We start from the raw sequence: 21,188 nt of genomic DNA on the forward strand, positions 1-21,188 counted from the left end.
CACCCTTGGGGCACACGTGGTAACAAAACAGCATCAAAGTATCTCGCACATCATATTATACTTCATCATTTAAACATTGTAGTATAAGCACCAGTTAATACGAATTGCAGTGACTCAAATATAAATCCAAAATTGTCTTACCATCCTAACTACCCAAGTATCTGTTTGATACCCTTTTATTGTGAAACTGTTTATAATTCTGCGTGATAAATGACTTGGTGAGGTGAAGAATGGGTGTGCTGAAAACTATGTGTGCTGAAGTACCTTGAAAATTAAAATCAACGCCTTCTAAACAAAACTGAGATGAGAAAACAAATTACTTACAAATCTGTTAAAATTAAGAACTGAATCTTTGTTTTATTATTGCTAATTAAGCAGCAAAAGGCAAAACACGATGTTATCATTCATTCATTTAAAAATCCTAACTGCTTTTAAACTAAGAGACTGTTTTGTTTTTATATGCTTTCTCATAAACAGCATACTTTACATCAAAGATAATTTTAAAAGACAGCATAAATTATCAGTACCAATTTTCTAAACAAAACTTCCAAAATAATTTCCCCAAACTAATTGATAAAAAGCAACTAGAAGGAGCTATCACTGATACCCTAAAGCTTTCATTCAGCTAAGTATATTAAAGTATAGTATTAAAGGTATATTCCCCCCCAGTCGAAATAAAAGGCAGACACAAAGCTTGGGTATAAAATTGGGCCACTTTATTAATTTCAGCATAAATTGTCAATACGGCAAGGGATCTAACTAACTAGTGGTACAGGTCCAGCCCTGGGGTCACCCATGACCTCTGCCTTGACCTGTCTGGGCGAACCCCCACTGCCGCGGGGCTGAGCCATACAATACAGGGCTGGTACCTGACCAGCTAGGCAAATGGTTCCCCCTCCAAGCCATACAGCAGAAGGGCCTTACTTGTACAAGGGAGCCATGTGGCAGTCTGCCCTTGCAACTGGCTGACATGGAGCCCACCAGTCACTCCTGACAGACCCCAATTCCCCACCAATGGGGATGTGCCAAGGGGGTCACCGTCGCACTCATTTTTCCATCCTAACCTGCCACCACTAGGGCCAAGCCTCTGCTTAGGCCCTTGCGCCCCACAGGTGGCTTATGGCCTACCTGAGCCCTTGCTGTAAATCATCCATGAATATGTCACAGCCAGCAACTGATAGGTAGACCCCATCACCTCTGTAAAGGTCGGCAAATTCAGTAAGCTGGGGGGCAACCAATAATGCCCCAGCCCTCCCCAAAAGCCATTACCATCCAGGTGAATGACCCAAACACGAGGCGGAAGACTGCACCTCCCCTAGAACCATCAGGCCACTACTTGCCTGGGTGCTGCAAGCCTGTGTGAGCCTGTAAGGAAAGGGCCGTGCCCTGTAATTCAAAGGTCAACTCCATTCAGGCAAATGACCAACCCGTGAGGCGAAGGACTGCACCTCCCCTCCAATCACCAGGTCGTGACTTGCCTGGGTGGTGCAAGCCTGAGTGAGCCTGTAAAGAAAGAACCATGCCCTGTAATTCAAGGTCAACACCCTCCAGGCGAATGACCAGTATGTGAGGCAGAAGTCTGCGCCTGCCCTCAAAGCATCAGGCCACTATTTGCCTGGGCAGTGCAAGCCAGCATGAACTGAAAGGAAATGGCCATGCCCTGTGAGCCAAGGTCATCACCCCCCTGGTGAATGACCACGATGTGAGGCAAGGAAAGGGCCATGCCCTGTGAGCCAAGGTCATCACCCCCCTGGTGAGTGACCGGGATGTGAGGCAGAGGTCCGTACCTCCCCTTGGAACATCAGACCACTACTTGCCTGGGTGGTGCAAGCCCCCATGAGCCTGTAGGGAAAGGGGTCACGCTCTGTGAGATGACATGAGGCGGATGTCCACAACTCCCCTTGAGCCACTAAGTCCACTACTGTGTGGAATGCAGCAAGTCCGTGTAAGCCTATAAGAAATAGGCATGCCATGACCCTGAGGTCACCCAGGTGACCCCCCTCTTGCCACCTAAACTGCAGCACAGGAGCATAAATGGTGTGACCAGTTTCATAAATCTTTTGGGGAGGGGTGACTTGAGAACGTGGACTGCTCCTTGAATTGTCACACCAAAAGTGAAAAATGTGGCAGACAAACTCCCTTACCACAAAACACTACCACTAAGATCTGGAAACCAAGAAGCATCCGAGCTAATCTGAAAATTCTGCCTCTAAGAGCAGGTCCTCCTTCCAAAAGGCAAGCCCATTAAAGCAGTTGAGAAACTTAACTCATCCTACACTGCCAAATCCTCCGTGATACCCCTACAAAACTTAAGCCTGTGATGAAGAACCTATGGACACAAGTAGGGGTCCCAAGGAACTCTCTATCAGGTGCCATCACTCTATAAGCAAAATTAACCCTCGCAATGGCCAGAACCTGTAGAGTCCTTACTTGCAAAAAGAGCTGAAGAGCTCAAAGGCCACTAAAAGACAGAGCACTCTCTTTGAAGAGCCCTGACTGTAAGATATTGCCCTTATGATATTGGCCTATGAAGGGAAACCTAATGACACAAAATCTTTGAGATGGTGAGTGAAAGGCAGGCTCAATGTCACATTGTCATTTAATTGCAGACCCCACATCACTGAGCCACCTTGACTGTTGGTCAAAGGACCTATATGCGGAAAAAGAGGTGCATCCAAATGTGGGGGCAGTACCCTGCCCTCAGCACACTCCCTTGCTATTTTGTACCAGGACCCTGAACAGGGATCCGACATCCATTTGAAACCCACTAGCAAATAAAGGGGGATCCTGGTGCCTGGAATATGCAGCCACCAACCACTAAGAACCTACAGATATATGGGTCAGGTCCCCTCTCCAGTTTGTTGTTGTTGGGACCACCGCTCAGCTCCCCACCAGGCCTACCTCCATGCCCCTGATGTTTGCAAGCCATGAAGGTGTTTGGGGGGCACCTCAGATTGGGCGTTCATGGCCAGATCTACAGAATTTCCTAGCACTACCGCTTGTGAGGTGAACTCTCAACAAAGCATCCAGGGTGAATGGACTGCACCACCAGGGACACAGATACTAGGATCAACAGCAGCCCTATGAACAAAGTGACTGCTGTCAAAGTGATCCCCCGTGTTGGTATTGCAGGAGACATCACCTACAGCCCAAGTTGCTAGTGTATCCTATCCCAGGGTAAGCCAGGCTTGAGGACGGCCCCCACACACTGAATTTCTCATCACACTGCAACCATACAGCACTAGCTAAGTCATTATGCCCTTTATATTATATCCAGGTACTGAACAAAAAAAGGGGGGCATCGAGCCCATTAAGGCCTAACCCTTGACTCATTGCTATGTCACAGTGATTAAAGTCGACCATGTGTGTGGACTGGCAACCTGCCTGCTTCATGGCTGCGGACATGAAGACCACTGTCCTGACTAGCTCCAATGTAAAGCACCAAAGGTGTAGGAACAGAGGTTGAACCCAGGGCCCCCACAGCCATGATGCATATGCCCACTGTGTTTTAGTGTGCTTACCATCACGCTATAGGGCAGGCCTCTTCAGGCCAGCATGGATGATCTGAAGCCACATATGTGTCAGCACAATCTGCTACCGGGGCTATGCCCCCAGCGCCTTTACTTCTGAAACTCATCCAGCATATACCCTCCTTCTGCTGGCTCCACAGCAAGCATCTGGGTCCATCACTGCACCTTCCACAGCCGGCATGTCCCTTTCCTCATGCTTGCCTATGGAATAAGGTCCTTCTAGAGCAGAAAGTCTTGTTAACACTTCGCACAGAGGACAGAGTAGCTGACTCCAGCCTCTTGGGCCAACCTGATCCTGGCCTTGAGACCCCTTTGGACTGTACATAGGCTGCAATGCAATCCAGTATATCACGTCTACTAGATAGGGTTGCTAGCTTCACATTGTGAAATTCCTGGAGACTTTGGGGGGGGGGGCTGGAGAGTGTGTGGCCCGAGGTGGTGAGAGACCTCAGCAGGGTACAATATCACAGAGTTCACCCTCCAAAGCAGCCATTGTCCCCAGGGGAAGTGAGCCCAGCAGCCTGGAGATCAGTTGTAATTCCGGGAGATCTCCAGCCACCACCTGGAGTTGACAACTCTACTACTAAAGGACTCCTCCTATCAGAGGAGGACAGCACTGGCATAGCACTTTCAGGGGCTTTCCTCTTTGCTGGCCATTTGCCTTTGGGCTTTCTTTGGCCTTTCTTGGGTGGCATGGTTAAACCGGGTACAGAAGTGAAATGGCCATCTATGGGGTGACCCACAAAATGGCTGCCCACCACACAAAATGACTTCTGCCCAATAAGATGCCCTAAACAAAGATGGCTGCCCCGGCATCGCATAATGGCCACTGATAACCACACCTTTGTAGTTGCCCTAATAAAAGATGGCCACCACCCCACACTACCAGTTCTAGCCTCTCTCAAGTAACAAGGACTGCTAAGGTTAGAAGGCCTGTCATCCTATCTGCATGAGCCTACCCCAAGCCCCCAAAGTGTAAACAGGGGTGGGGGGAGGGAAAAGCCCAGACAGGGAGGGGGGCACCAGCATCCACCCTGTTAAGCCTATGGCAATAGTATATGAAGCAATCCACCCCTCAGATGGCTGCAATTCACCCCTGTGGCCTACAGCAAAGCCTATTGCTGCTGCTACTGGAAGAACTCACTACCAACAGAGTGAAAAAAGGGGGAGAGGAGCCTAGTAGGCTGGAGGCCTACAGGGGCTGAGCCCCATCCTGCTTTAGCCCTCCTGACTGATAGATAACAAGCCCCAAATGTAAATGGGGGAGGGGAGAGAATCTCTGCCAAACCACTGAGCCTGGCGCTGGGCTCTGGCTCTCATCCTGGAGTTTGAAGGTAGCAAGCTGGAGTTGAAGGTAGCAAGCAGGGGAATAGCACAGCTTCTCCAAGGCAGTTACTGCTGCCTAGACCTGAGGGCCATCAATAAAACCAGCCTCAGAGGAGCTCAGCTTGAAGTGTGCTCTGCTCAGGCCAAGCAACAAAGACAACTGTGTACTGGGGAAGGGCGGAGCAGGCAAATATGCCTTTAGCTCCGCCAATCCAGCAAAGCCCTCAGATGCCTAGGAAATGTCCAACTGCCTTTCCTTCTTCTGGGGCTGCAAACGCGGCCCCCATCCAAGCTGTGGTGTTCTGTCCAGGTGGGCCAATTTATACTCTTGTAAATATATGGCTCTTAAATCTAGAATTCTTGGTAAGTTTGGATTACTTCATCAAAGCCTGTGACTCCCTCCCCCCACCCCTTTAAGAATGGCTTTCATATAGAAAAGATATACACTCTAATCCAGGAAGAAAAAAAACTATTTATACACTTAAGGCTTCCATTTCTGAATTGTTTTGCACCCCTACCCTCATTCTGCATCTTGAGATTCTTGAGGTTCTTCTGTTTTAGGTGCCCACAATAGAAAAGATGGTCTACTGTGTGAAAAGGCAATCCTGACATTTTATCCTTCACAACCGGAGACTACAGTGAAACCTGGGATATTAGAAATCAGCAGGGGTTCTCAAACAAGAAATAGATGTTGAAATGAGGCTAGGAAGTGGGGTTTATACTCTGAGGTGCTGGTTAATATATATATATATATATATATATATATATATATATATTCAGAACTTATCCAGGATAAACACTGTAGATGAAACAACTATTTTCTGTTGCCAGGGTTGCCATGGGGGGCAACCACAAGGGGTGGGGGCAGGACTTACCTGCTACTGCAGGCCCTTGCAGGTCATGTCATGTTGCTGGCAACATAATGATATAACTTCTGGAAGTGACATCATCATGTTAATGGCACACTGGAACCACTCTGGTTTTTTGGCAACAACTCTTTGGTTTTTGTCTCCCAAAACGGTTTCACTGCCAATATGATGACGTCACTTCTGGGTACAAAGGAAATTATATCATTGTGTTGCTGGTGACATTATGACATTGTAGGCAAGGGCTCACGGCAGCAGGTAAGTTTCCCCCATTTACTCCTCTATTTCCCCTCCACCAACCAGGTGAATAGTGGCAGAGGTTAATGGTTGAGGGCAGAGATCTCCCATACTCAGTGGGGGCCTGGAAACCCTATCTTTTGGGGATTTTGAAATGCATAGTTTTCTCTGCCTCCTGATTAGATTCCAAGTCTTAAGAAAAATCCAACGAATCTATTAACACATTGTTTGGACTAATTTTTTTCTAGTCTCTTTCTCCAGTTCTTCCATTACAGTGTCTGTTGTCTAAATTAGCTTATAGTATCTGAAGCCTTGCAGTACTTTAACCTAGCAAAAATACCTCATTTGTATTGTAGTAGAGTTATGGATCATAAATGAAGAAAGAGTTAATGTTTAAAGGACAGGCCATCTGCCTCCTTATGGTGTCTGGGAAGATGAAGCTATGGTGTGATTGTTACAACTGCTGCCGGAATTGTTGTACTTAACATACCTAGGCCCAAACTGTATATATGTAAATAAATATGTTGAAATATTCTTTCATAAGCCGGGGGGAGAGAGCTCCTAGAAGCTGTGACTGACTGAAGGTCACCCAGCTGGCTTCAAGTGGAGGAGTGGAGGAGTCTCACACTCTTAACCACTACACCAAACTGGCTCTTAAGGTGGTTCAGTTTTCTGACTGAACCACCTTGCCCATACTGCTATTAGCTTTGGATGGAAAAAAAGCCAAACACCTGTCTTCTATTCCTTTGAAAACTTATAGCAATGTGGAGTGAGTATCTCCTTCCTGTCAGGATCTAACATTTTCTTTGGTCAGAGTTACGCCATGTTTAATACTGTAGTCGTTAGCCTTTCTCTCCCTCCAGGTCCAGGTGTTATTTTGACCGCGCTTTCCATGGGAGAGGATACTCTTATCTGTTTCTACAGCCAGAGACCTTGACGAGCCGAGCCTTCCCACAGCAAAGTTTTCATCACCATGGAAGATGGGGGGGGGAGGGCTGGGAATGAAGGGTTTGATGTATCACATGTTGTGCTTTCTTTTCCCATTCTCGACAATGACTGTGTTCAGCCAAGATCCTTTCTAGGCCTTGGAATATGGATACTTGTATCAGAGCCTAGTCTTGCAATAAACCTTTTGAAATCAAGAATTTGTACTTCTTGCAGAAGGGGAAGACGAACTCTAGATAACAGGGATTCCATAGTCTGACACTTCCAGTATCTCTGCTGTTTAGCAACTAATGTTCATCTGTTATCTTATAGTCTCCATCACATTTGCAAAATCTGTCTGGGAGATGATAGATATAAGATTTCAAGAGTGCTGAAAATGGTTTATTTATCGTGTGCTTAGAGTTTCAAGATACATTTTCAGAACTGCAAATGAGCATTCAGGTCACTTCCACAATTAGTCCTGGTTTATAAATGCAGCCAAATGAGATAGTTGAATGCTGAGGTGGTATAATGAACTGTACTGCCTTTCTCCCATTGATCAGGAGAAGAGAAGGATATAAATATTTTAAATAAACAAACAAGACTTCACAAGGTGGGTTCCAGCTTTGGCTGTTCCATCACACAAAAAACTCCATGCACAGAGAAAATTAGGATAAAAAGAACAGGCGTTCTACTCTCTCTCTTTGCTTATTGTGCTGGCTATCACTTTCCATTATCTGAGTCTACCTTGCTTTGCCTATTGACTTTACACATTGTCCCATTCTTCCCTTATTTTGGAAATATCCTTTTTGAACATACATCTGTACTTCAAAGCAGCAGCATCCTTTGCACATTATGCTACTCCCCCCAACCATGCAAACAACATATACAAGTGTTTTTACTTCTTACATACATCTCTTATTTTTTCTCTTTTGATCCTGCAGTCCTAGGGATAGAGGAGGTAGTCTATATTAATAAGTTTCCCACTGGATATTATTGTCATTAGGTGTATAGCTTCCTCATTTTGTTGAATTTTTTTTTATCCGAATAACAACACCATTCGATTTATACACCGCCCTTCCATTTAACTTAATGCTCACTCAGAGCATTATATAATGTGTTATTATTCTCATGACAATCACCCTGTGAGGTGGGTGGGGCTGAGATAGCTCTGAGAGAGCTGTGACTGACCCAAGATCACCCAGCTGACTACAAGCGGAAGAGTGGGGAATTAAACCCGGTCCTCCAGATTACAGTCCTCTACAACAAGCAGGCAACACAATCAAAATAGATAAAATCGAATATACATAATTGTAGCTGAAGTGAGATATGTGGCTTCTTCCAAAAACAGAAGGCGAGATTTCCTTTCCATCCCTAAAATCTAGTGAGACAAAACAGCATACAAAAATAGCCAGTGAAAATAGGGCAATGCTCACATTCAGACTACAAGCCTGTCAGGGGTATCTTCAGATTACACAAAGCAACTTTAACACCTGCCAAGCAACTCACAGCTGATCAGGAGATAATTTCCATTTGTGGAAATCCCCAATTTTGCATAGTTTGGTGGGTAACCTGTAGGGCAGGTATTCAGCAGGGTATTCAGCACAGGATCTGGTTAGAACTTCATCAAAAAGCACAGAAGCTTCTAATGTAGGAAGCAGTTATGTTACCCAAATAGAGGTGCAAGTGAGGGGCCCACAATACTTTGTGGTCAGTTCAAACAGAGCATCTCCCAGGCAATTAACTAGATTTGGCCCAACAGCCTGTGCATAACAGGATGCCAACAGGATGCCAACACTCAGAAGAAAAACAACTCATTGAATGAAAAGAGATGAATCAAGATGGGTAGTCATGTTAGTCTGTCTGTAGCAGTAGAAAAGAGCAAGACTCCAGTAGCATCTATAAGACTAACAAAATTTGTGGTAGGGTATCAGCTTTCATGAGTCACAAAAGCTGATACCCTACCATAAATTTTGTTAGTGTCATAGGTGCTACTAGACTCTTGCTCTTCTCTACTGAATGAAAAGGTTTTTTACTTTCCTAACCAGAACAAAGGTCCAAGAAAGAAATGGCAACAAACAATTGCAAACAATGAAATAGGCAGCACCCTTAATAAGCCTAACTGCCTATGAACTGTTATTTTTTGGGAGGAAACCTGGAAAAGGAGGGACTGGTTAGCATTTAGGCAAGCCAGTGGTACTTTGAGGGAAAAGGAGGAGAGAAAAAATATACAAGTCTGAAAAGGAAAGTTGAGTAAGAGTCCAGTTAGAGTTTCCAGCTTCCAGGTGATAACCAAAGCAGAAGGGCACCATGTAGTAAATAGCAATATACTAAACAAGGACCTACAATGGTCAGATCTAGGAGACCCACACAATTGAAACAGACTATATAGCTGGAAGAAGCACGCTTCCTCTAACAGCTTAGCAAAAATAAAGTTGTTTATCAAACCAGCAGGTATTCATGCAGTCAAATTACAATAAGTATAACAAAGTTCCAAAGACACTAGAAACCTGTCAGTGACCATACAGTTTGAGCATCAAAGAAATTATCCCTTAGAAAAGTCCAGGTTCTCCAAAGTCCATATATATAGACATTGAAAATGGAGCCCAAGCTCTCTTCTTTGGATGCCTTCAAGGGAACCCGAAGCCACGAGCAAGCAAGAAGCCGACTTCTGGATCGGAGAACCTACAGTGGAGAAAAAGGATGTGCAGGGAAAGTATCACAGCTATCAACTGCTCAACAGAGCACAAGCTGGATTCCTGTTTTGGTGTTGCTTTTACAAGAGCGTTGATAGAGTTCCAAATGCAAAAAGAAGCTTCACTTCTCTAATCCCAAGTGGGAAACCTGGTATCCGAGTGTTTCGATTGTGCGGGTGTCCTAGATCTGACCATTGTAGGTCCTTGTTTAGCTTCCAGGTGGTGGCTGGAAATCTCCAGTAAATGCAACAGATCTCCAGGCCACCAAGATCAGTTACCCTGGAGAAAATGGCTACTTGGAAAGGAGGACTCTATGGCTCTATAGCATCGGGGGGGGGGGGGTCTTTCCCCAAACCCTGACTTCTCCAGGCTCAACCCTCCAAATCTCCAGAAATTTCACTGGATACCATTTTATAATGGGATTACAAATAAGCATAAAGGCTTGAACTTGCCAAGAATGTAATAGTACTCAAATGTGTTATTATTAATAATATATACTAGATACTAAGAATGTTTAAAGATATATTGAGCAGTGTTGTAACTTGTAAGTAGACATGGGCACAAACAGCATTATGAACGGAAAAAACCCACAAACAGCCCGTTCATCTATTTGAGAACAAGCCATTCATGAGGCTCCATTCTAAACGAACAAGTGGTCATTGCAAGCCTCTACCATTGTCTTTGTCTGCCGTTCATCAATCCAGACAGTCTGGGGCATTTCAATCAGTTCCCCAGGAAATGGCAGGGACTGAACTCTGTCTGAACTCCTTCTGGCTTTCCTTCTGGCTTTAACCCTTCAAAGTACTTCCAGCAGAGAGTCCTGTTTTTGCCACGGTGAAGAGAAAATGGCAACAAAGGGGGAGATGCATGCATCATGCTTTTCCCGGGGTGCAATCTCTCTGAAACTTGGGGGGTCTTTGGAGGACAGTGAGGACTATGTCCCCTGCAAATTTGGTGGGTACTGGACATTGGGAAGGTCAGTTTGTAACACCTCAAAGTAGCTTCCACCAGAGAGGCCTGTTTTTGCCACTGTGAAGAGAAAATGACAACAAAGGGGGAGATGCATGCATCATGCCTTTCCTGGGGTACAATCTCTCTGAAACTTGGGGGGTCTTTGGAGGACAGTGAGGACTATGTCCCCTGCAAATTTGGTGGGTACTGGACATTGGGAAGGTCAGTATGTAACACCTCAAAGTAGCTTCCACCAGAGAGGCCTGTTTTTGCCACTGTGAAGAGAAAATGACAACAAAGGGGGAGATGCATGCATCATGCCTTTCCTGGGGTACAATCTCTCTGAAACTTGGGGGGTCTTTGGAGGACAGTGAGGACTATGTCCCCTGCAAATTTGGTGGGTACTGGACATTGGGAAGGTCAGTTTGTAACACCTCAAAGTAGCTTCCACCAGAGAGGCCTGTTTTTGCCACTGTGAAGAGAAAATGACAACAAAGGGGGAGATGCATGCATCATGCCTTTCCTGGGGTACAATCTCTCTGAAACTTGGGGGGTCTTTGGAGGACAGTGAGGACTATGTCCCCTGCAAATTTGGTGGGTATTGGACATTGGGAACTCCAGTTTGTAACCCCTCAAAGTAACTTCTACCAAAGAGTCCCACTTTTGCCACTGTGGAGAGAAAATGACAACAAAGGGAAGGACCCATGGATCCTTCCCTTTGTTGATTAGTCTTAAAGGTGCTACTGGACTCTTTTCGATTTTGCCTCTCTATACTGCTTTGGTCAGGCCACACCTGGAGTACTGTATGTAGTTCTGGAGGCCTCACTTCAAGAAGGATGTGGACAAAATTGAGAGGGTGCAGAAGAGAACGACGAGAATGATCAGGGGTCTGGAGACTGAGCCCTATGAGGAAAGGCTGAGGGCCTTGGGAATGTTTAGTTTGGAGAAGAGGAGGTTGAGGGGGGACATGATTGCTCCCTTTAAATATTTGAAAGGCTGTCATTTGGAGGAGGGCAAGGAGCTGTTCCAGTTGGCAGCAGAGGATAGGACTTGAAGCAATGGGCTTAAATTACATGCAGAAAGGTGTCAGCTGGATATCAGGAAAAACTTTTTCACGGTCAGAGTAGTTCAAATGTGGAATCAGCTGCCTAGGGAGGTGGTGAGCTCCCCTTCAGTGGCAGTTTTCAAGAAGAGGCTGGATGAATATTTGTCAGGGATGCTTTAGGCTCGTCTTGCATTGACCAGGGGGTTGGACTAGAATGTCTGTATGGCCCCTTCCAACTCTGTGATTCTGTGTCTGAATGGGTCTTTGATTAATGTTTCCATGGAGCTTTTCAGGCAGGTGGACTACTCCCTGCTGGAAGTGCTTGGGAACAACTTCTGCCTAGATCCAGGGACTTCAGTTTTATGTTAAACAAAATTTTTCATCCAAGTCTCTGGCAGCCATGCTAGAGAAGTTTAGGGAAGGACAAATGTAAGGGTCCCTGAGGGGTATCAGTTGAGAAACAAATGAGTGCTACCCCTTTGCAGTTATTGTTTTTGTTGTTTAAAATTTTTGAACAAAAACTAAAAGAAACTCGGTTGTGATTCCCGTTGAATGAGGCCATTTCTTCAGGTCCCTTCCTTACTTTCAAACACCTGAGTGTCTTACATGATGGAAATATGTAATTGGCTTGTAATGAAAATTCTACATATTGGCTGCTTTCCAAGTGTGCTTAAAACCGTTAATTCCAGAGCTGCCTTCTTAGTTTTTTCTGCTACAAATCTGACAAGGCAAGCTACTTTAAAGAATAAATAGAAGCTTGCCTCACAGGTTTTAAGAGCTGTGGCAGAGAAAACTACAAAGGAAATTCTGCTGTGAGCACAGTTTCCTTACATGTGTGAAAACAGTTTCTTTGAAACATGGCATTTTATATTCATTGGATGAAAAAGTGGGCCATAATTGCATGCTGAGATTTAAATATTCAGGAATACAATTTGCACAATTTTTTGCATAATTTTATCTACAGACCAATATAGCGTATGCTCAGAAAGCTAGTATCTGAGCCAATTCATTACACACTCAAAGGAGAATGTGTATAAGTCTGTGAGGCAAGATAAAGCAATGGGGAAAGGATGAATTGATTAACAAGGTTGACAAGTATAAGCTGAAGCTTGGCAAGAGGAAGCTAGATGCAAGATGACTGAACATGATAAGAGAGGTCTCTAGGAAATCACAGCAAATTTAGGATGAGAATCAGCAGCCAGTTTTTCAGAATGATACAAATTTGAGCACAAATGCTGGCTCCCAGATTCACCTGGTTGTCAGCTGCACAGGGAGAAGAGCAGGGTGCATGGTGGCTGCCATGTTTGGAGGGTGGCATGGGATCTAGGGAATGAGGCATGGCAGGTACATGCCCAGTTCAGTGGCTGTCAAGTCTGCCTCACTCCCAGGTGGCAGGGGATCCACACAGCTGCCCACGTGGGATCCCACTAAATGTCATTCCATAGCTTCCCCCCCCTTCAGCAGGGGTCTGGGAAGACAGGAGGTCATCAGCTGGCAGGTGGGCCAGCCAATGTTGGGATCATGCCCTATGCAGCGCTAATGCTCCGTGAGCATGTGTGTGCATAGGAAGAGGCTACTTGTAGCCATCAGAACATGACTGTTGACTAATGAAGGGCCAGCTAGGAGTCAGCTTCTGATTTCTCACTGCAGAAATTTTGCTCTGTACCTAGCAAAGGTTTTTAGAGATTATACCAGAAGCCAACTCTAAGCTGATCTGCTAGAAATCAGGTTCTTCTGATCTTCCACCCTGGAAACTTGTTGCAGCAAATCTTGGTGGTGCTGTTGGTATCATAAGCCCATTTGATTTCCTTTCTCTTCTCTCAACCTCAAGCTGTTGGCTCCACTCCAGGAAAAGGAGATAAACCAGTTCTTTCTCTCTGCATCTTGCATTGCAAAAAATACAAGCATAGGATATGTTCTCACCCAGCTTGGAGAGGGTCGGAAGAAATATTCTCTTTCTCCCTTTTTCTCTCCCATTTTGAACTTCACTGTGTACCTATCTTGCTGAGTGGGCAGGGTCAGACCATGACTCGTTTTTGATCCCCTGATCACTTATGAGTTGGCTTCTGACTAACAGGCAGCTGAAAACTTGTTTGTCAGTTGTTCGAGTTTCTTAATGCAATCCGAACACATCCCTGATTGGCTCACAGTCTGATTATGAGGGTCAAACAAAGTAAGTTTGAATGCTGAACAGCTTCACTGAGATATTAATGGCATGCCTAAATTTACCATAATCAAAATACTCATTTATATGCAAGTCAAGCCTTTTTCCACATTCCCTTGATGTTTTTGACTTAAAAGTTTGGCTCAAACACCAAGTCAAGCAGCTTTCTCTCTGCTTAGCAGCTGTTTCTACAGTCTCCTTCAAAAGTCACTTTTCTTCAAAAGTTGGTCAATAAGCTACATATGCATTATGGTTTACAGTAGCTTTCATGCCTATGTGCTTGACAGACTGTGTGTTCGAAATCTCTAGTGAAAAAGGAACGTACCCCCCAGGGTCATAGTTGCATCATTAAAATGAACTAATTGTCAAGCTCAGATCACTAGCAATGCATCTGCTTTTGCCAACTCTGCAGTCAAAAGCTTCATTTCAATTACTTCCATGGTATATGCTGTTTTTGGTGTCAGTGGCAATTATCATATTGACCCATGCTAAGGAGCTATCAAAAAAAAAAGATTCTTGTGAGACAGTGTGGGAATGTGCATAAACAAACTGATCCAGATCTGGACAGGCCATTACTGAACAATGAGCAATGCAGCCATAATGTGCACAAGTTGACATCACTAGTAGCTATGAAATATTCTTATTTTAAATGACTAGTGGAGGGGCAGGAAGGAAGTGGTGGAAAAACAATATGTGCACAGTTGGTGTTTCTTTCTTCCTCCATAACAGAACATGTCAGAATGGTTTAAACTGGTTAGACACAGATGATAATGATTATCACAACTTGTAAGCAGACAACAAACCAAATCAATGGTTCGGAGCCTCCCTGATTTTCCATGGAATTATGGCAAATGTTTGAGATGTTCAAAAATAGCAATACCTTGGTGCCAACCAGCTACAAAGTTGTTTACACAAACTCTCCAATGCTGTGGAGTATCTCCATGAAGTGGAGGCTTTTATAATACTAAGGGAAGAAAATGGTTGAACATTTGAAATTGCCTTATATCAAGACAGACTACTGATGTAACTAGTTCAAGTGTATTTATAGTATCCAGGGAAAAACCACTCTCCTAGTATCTGCTACCTGTGGGCTGAACAACAGGCAACTATATGTTCCATGAATGAGTTCCTAAGCACTGTTATCATTTAAAAAGCAGGTGCTTGGGGCCCCCTGATTATATGATTCCCCACCCCACCCCCACAAGTTGAAATAAAAGGCAGATACAAAGCTTGGGAATAAAATGGGGGCACTTTATTAATTTCAACATAAACTGTCAATATGGCAAGGGAACTAGAAGTACAGGTCAAGCCCTGGGGTCACCCATGACCTCTGCCTCGATCTGTCTGGGCAAGCCCCCACTCCCCGGGGGTGAGCCATACAATGCATGGTTGGGACCCGGCCAGCCAGGCAAATGGTTCTCCCACCAAGCCTGCAGCACTTTGCTGTACAGCAGAAGGGCCTAACTTGTACAGGGGAGCCACATGGCAGTCAGCCCTCACAACTGGCTGCTGTGAAGCCCACCAGTCACTCCTGAAAGACCTCAGTTCCCCACCAAGGGGAATGTGCCAGGGGAGTTATCATTCCGCTCATTTTTCCATCCTAACCTGCCAGTGGTCAAAATATTTACAGCTCCACCGTATGAATTACTAGGGCTCCATCCTGCAGTACAAGGTAGGCAAAAAACCCTCTCCTTATGCCAATTGGAAGAGGAGAAAAAAATCCTACCTGGATCTGATAAACAGCAACCAGCTGATCCTGCACTGCTATAGGGAGGGTGGGTGGGCCTAGCAAAAAAGACAACTGTGTGCTGGGGAAGGGCAGAGCAGACAAATATGCCTTTGGCTCCACCCATCTAGCAAAGCCCTCGGATGCCTAGGAAATGTCCAACTGCCTTTCCTTCTTCCGGGGCTGCAAATGCGCCCCCCGTCCAAGTTGCAGTGCTGCTGTCTGGGTGGGTCGAATAAGCTGAGAGTTCCATGAATGAACCTTTGAATCCTGATGTGAAACATAGAAAGTTATCCCACTTCTCTTTTCAGTTTGTGCGAGCCATTCATATCATGGACATTTGCTGGGTGAACTTCGAGCAGTCAGTCAGTGCCTAACCTACGTCACAGGTCAAGATGGGTAGCTGTGTTAGTCTGTCTGTGGCAGTAGAAAAGAGCAAGAGTCCAGTAGCACCTATAAGACTAACAAAATTAGTGGTAGGTGCTACTGGACTTTTGCTCTTTTCCACTGCTACCTCACAGATTTGTTGTAAGAATAAAATGGAGAAGACCACAATGATACAAGCCATTTTGCTTCCACATTGGAAAGAAAGGTTGGGTATACATGAAGTAAATGTAATTAAAATAAATACAATAAATGTTAACTCAGAAAACTGGCCTACAATATTCTTACTGTAGAAAAACTATCATCTTCCTGGAACTGCGGGGGTGAGAGGTAGGGGCTTCAAGCTTAGATATGTATTATTATTGATGTTATTGTAATATTATCATCTGATATTTTTCACTCTTTTTTGTGTGCATCCCCAATGGAACAAAATTTGGCACTCTCAGCTTGTTTTTATTATAGCTAGTGATTTCAAAACCTGGAAGTCGCTCAGGTCTCATTAAACCTCGGAGAGGGCCTGCATCTTCCAGCTCATTTTTCATAGTGGTAAGATATGCACAGAATGCAGGCAGAAATCAGAAGTCTGGTGGTGGTATCAGCTAATGTTCATTGTCAGCTGCTGCACACAAAATTTATGTCTGCTTTTTCATGCTAGCAGAGTTGCTTACTTGTCTAAAATACACTCTCTGTTCTCCAGTTTTAACACTCTCCGAGGTTCCTCAGCCCAGTATGCCTGACAATTACTGTCTGAAGTATATTTCCTACATCTGAACTCAGTATTTTCAGTCTAAATCTAAATTTATAGAAAACTTGCTATAAAACTAGGCAATTCCATCTGAAATCTTCCTCTGTACATGTCTCAGTTTCCCCATGTGAAATCATTGGCCACAAGGAACACAGAGTTTTGAAGGAGAGTCGAAGCCTTAAACTGTATTGCCTTACACATGGCTAGTTAAGACTACATTTCATCAAGAACAGTTCCCCTGCCATTCATATTTACTTCTATGAGGCTATTATCCCAGCGGAAATGAAAAGATCCTTGTGCCCCAGATGACGCTGAAAGAACCATTAATATTATTTTGGTTATGTTGCCATTTTCTAGCTACTTTTATTTCTTATAATACTGTGATTTTTCAACTCAAAATTTTATTTATTACAAGCATACTATTAAATAAGATTTTTTATCATTGTGTTTTTAAAGATAACAGTTCAAATAAATAAACTGCAAGATAAACTTCCCTACATAAGCAATTATTGTGCTTTTTAGGCCCTTAATGCTATGTAAAATGCAGTAATTCAAAAATCTTCTTTTAAAAAAATCTATTATGTTCCTTTTCTAAACTGTGGAGAAAATGAAAATATATGTTTTCAAAGTAGGTTATTAAATACAACCATAATATACAACAGTCATCCTCGAGAAATGCATATAGTGACAATTTAAAGTCATGCCCATATTGTGTCCTCAGTTTATCTGAAAACAGGGATACATCAATGGAAAATTAACCATCATCAAAATGTGAAGCAGGGATCTTCATAGAAAAATGCCAGGGAAATAGATGTTCAATTATATCAACACCAGATAGTGATATCCTTAACTGGATCTTGAAATACCAAAACAAATTGTAAATTGAAAGGACTTCTTCCAAATAAAATCAAAGCAATAGATGTGGAATGTCCTGTATGAATAAAACAAAGCCAAGAATTAACTGCAAATGTGCAACATCTCTATAATTCCACACCAAAGACCAATTTACACAGCTATCAAAATGTAATTTTCCTAGATTGACAGGATATACAGCCCATAAAAATTAATAGTAGTTATAATTTTTCATCTGTTATTTTGACCGTAAAATATCATTTTCAATTGCCATTGTATGAACTGAACTTGGGATTCTTTATTTTTGTGCCATTTTCTGGTTCCTTACCATTTTCTCTGAACATGTTTTTTTCAACACTATTTGTGTACACATTAATCAACATTATATTTATATGTAAAAATGGTGTATGTTTTACATATAAATGCAAAATAATTTTCATGTATAAAAGACAGCATGCAACCCAAAACAAACAAGTGGTGAAATGATACCATTGAAAAGCTATACACAAATAGAAAAAAAATTAAATAGAATATTTCCTGTTTATGGGTAAACAGGAAAAGTAATTTTAACTTCTGATACCATTTTTTTAGCAATGGGCCTTTGAGGGATTTCCAATTCCCAGCAATGACGAGACGAGCAGAGGCAACTAATATCGAAACAAGAGATCTGGTATTTCTATCTAGCACAGAGTTGGGCCAAAAATCCAATAGGAAAAATTCTGGGGAGTATGGCAATGAAAGACCCATCATGTTGAATATCTCTTTGTGAACCACTCTCCAAAATTCCTGAACAAAACGGCATTCCCACCACATATGTAGGGTCATGCCGTCCTGCTTGCAAAATCTCCAACATAGAGGGCTCAACAACCTGTTCATCTGATTCAATTTATGTAGTGTTAAATACCAATTGGACAGCAGCTTGTAAAATTGGAGCTTAATATTCCAACAATTAATTTGTGGAAAGGGGAATTCCATATATGTTTCCAATCAGATTCCGAGAAAACCTGTTTTAAAGAATCAAACCATTTTTTTTGGTATGGCAGAGGGTCTTTATGTATCACCCTTAATAATAATTTGTAAAAGGTTGAAATCCTACCCTGTTTACCATCTTCCCCATTCCAAATCACTTCCTCAAAAGGAGTAGGGGCCGAAGCAAATCCTTGAACCTGATCAGCTTGGTGAACAGATGTTTCAGCTGAAGATATCTAAACCAAGATATCCTAATTCTGAACCTTTCTACCACTATAGATTTTTCCAGAATTGTCCCATTTTCAATCCAATTAGTAATCAACAATATCCCAGAGTCTTTCCATTCCATAAACTCACTTAAATCCTTTCCTGGGGGGAACCACTCTTGGTTAATGAAAGATGTTTGGGGAGAGATACCTGGAGCTAAGATTTTCCTATATTTATCCCAGATTTTCAGCATGTTGTCTAATAGGGAATTGGAAGAAGTCATAACTGGCCTGTTTTTAGCTGAGGACCAGATGGTTACTGGTAAGGAAAGTGGTGAAGAAAAGAAACTTTCTACAGAGATCCAGGCTTCTGTTGGGTTCAGTCTTAAAGCCTGAATCAGTGGAGCCAAAGAAGAGGCAGCATGATATAAAAACAGGTCTGGGACATTCAGACCACCTAAACCTGACGGCTGACGTAATGTCCGGAACCCAACTCTTGGTTTGCGACCAGACCAAATAAACTCATTGAAAACCCTTTGCCAAAGCTGTATTTTCCTTGGATGTATTTTAACTGGGAGGGATTGGAACAGAAACAGAAACAGAAACTTAGGGAGAATAAGAAATTTAACCAATGAGATCCTATCAAACCATGAGTAACTTCGTTTTTTCCATTTAGAAAATAGAATCAGCACAGATTCTTAACTTCTAAATACATAGTAAATAATGTCTCTGTCCCTGTGATAATGTGAAGTTCTATAAACTTCGTGTGTGGGTTGGCTATTATTGGTGCTGTGGGGTGTCCCACAGTGGGCCAATGGCCTCTTTCTACCTGGGTCAGCCCAGTTCAGTAGCAGAAGGGTTGTGCAGGCCTGCTCAAGCCCCATACAACATACAGGAGGAGGTGCCTGGCTTTTGGTGTGGGTAGGCAGGCTGCTGCTTCCTCCTTCCCACACTTTGGTGTTAGGCCAGGGTCAGGCAGACTGCCTCTTCCTCCCTCCTTTGGAAGAGTGGGGTGAGGGTAGGGCAGAGCCACCTTTATGTATTCTATGTCTATTTCTACATGCAAGTTCTGAAACTTTAAGAATCAACTCTCCTAAGATCATATGCATTTGCAAACAGCAAGAAAAGTTTCAAACTTCCTGCCCTACTGCATCTTTCAACTAATGGGAGGGGGAAGAGGGAACCCCTTCCTCCCCCTCCCATTGAGTAAAAAAAGCAGAACAGGAAGTTTGAAAGCAACACTTTTCTTGCCACTTGCAAGTGGCAAAAAAAAATGTTGCCTTCAAACACAGGTTGTTTTTAAGCAGATGGGAAGGCGATACCCCCTCAGCTGAAAAAAGCAGTCGGTATTTGAAAGCAGTTATTTTCAGCTGAGGGGAGAGGGAAGAGGGACCCCCTCCTCCCCTCAGCTGAAAAAAGCCACAGGAGTTTGAAAGTAGCAACAGTTTTCTTTCCACACAAGAAAAGCATTGCTGCTTTCAAATGCCCTCTGCTTTTTTCAGCTGATGGGGGATCCCCCTCCCATCAGCTGAAAAGTGGCCAGCGTTTGAAGGCAACTCTTTTCTTGCCATTTACAAACAGCAAGAAAAGTGCTACTTTGAGCTTTGGTAAACCTGAAGCGGGAAACCCACGGGGGTGCACACGTCTAGTGACAAACAAAAAAATGAACCAACCGAACCAGCCTAAAATTCGTTTGTGGTTCATCAGAAATGGGATGTGACAAACCATCAGTTCACAAACCATGAACCAGCTTGGTTCATATTTCAGTTTGTGCCCATCTCTAGATCTGTGACTTTCTGTGCCTTCCACTGATGGATTGGAGGAGCCAACCAGAAAGTGAATTTCTTTACTGTATTTGTACTTAAATGCCTTTTAATAATTAGCTTGTTCTTTCCATTTTGAGGTGAACTTCTTTAAATAATGTTGGATTTGCACACTCATTTGCACACTTTTTATAATTTGTTAGGAACGTTTTATAGAGGAAGGGAGGAACGGGTAAAAGATTTCTAAAAAGGAGAGTGAAAAATTAGAAGAAATATATTCTTATGACTAAACCTGTTTTATTTTTCCAAGGATGTATTCTATCCTGCATTTCATTTCTCTTGAATTCTGATTTAACTAAGAGAATATGGGACATCAGTTCTGGAATTTGCTGCAGCCTTGATTCTATTACAAGCATTCAGGCTAATTGCGAGGCTGATGCCTGGGCAAAGAATACATGACACACCATCTTTATATGAAAATAGGCTACAGCGTTATTGACCACAGCCATTGGAGCATTGACACAGCACAGGAGAACAGATCCACTGCATCAGCCCCTTTGATGAAATACATTCCCCAGCACTCCTGCTGGGCACTACAGGATGATTGGGGGTGTAAATATCCGTTTAATTATGACACCAGCAGTCCCTGCTTCACAGAGTAAAGCATGCAATAGCCAGCCAACATGTGTACCCTTTGGTTTCCTCTAGATGCTTTAAAGGATTTCCAAAAGGCAGGGGACCTACCCAGTCAACACAACTCACCCCAGTGGATCCAGCCCAATGCCTCAAAACCATGCCATGTTG

The sequence above is a fragment of the Eublepharis macularius genome, chromosome 4 (assembly GCF_028583425.1).
Source record: "Eublepharis macularius isolate TG4126 chromosome 4, MPM_Emac_v1.0, whole genome shotgun sequence".
NCBI lineage: Eukaryota > Metazoa > Chordata > Lepidosauria > Squamata > Eublepharidae > Eublepharis > Eublepharis macularius.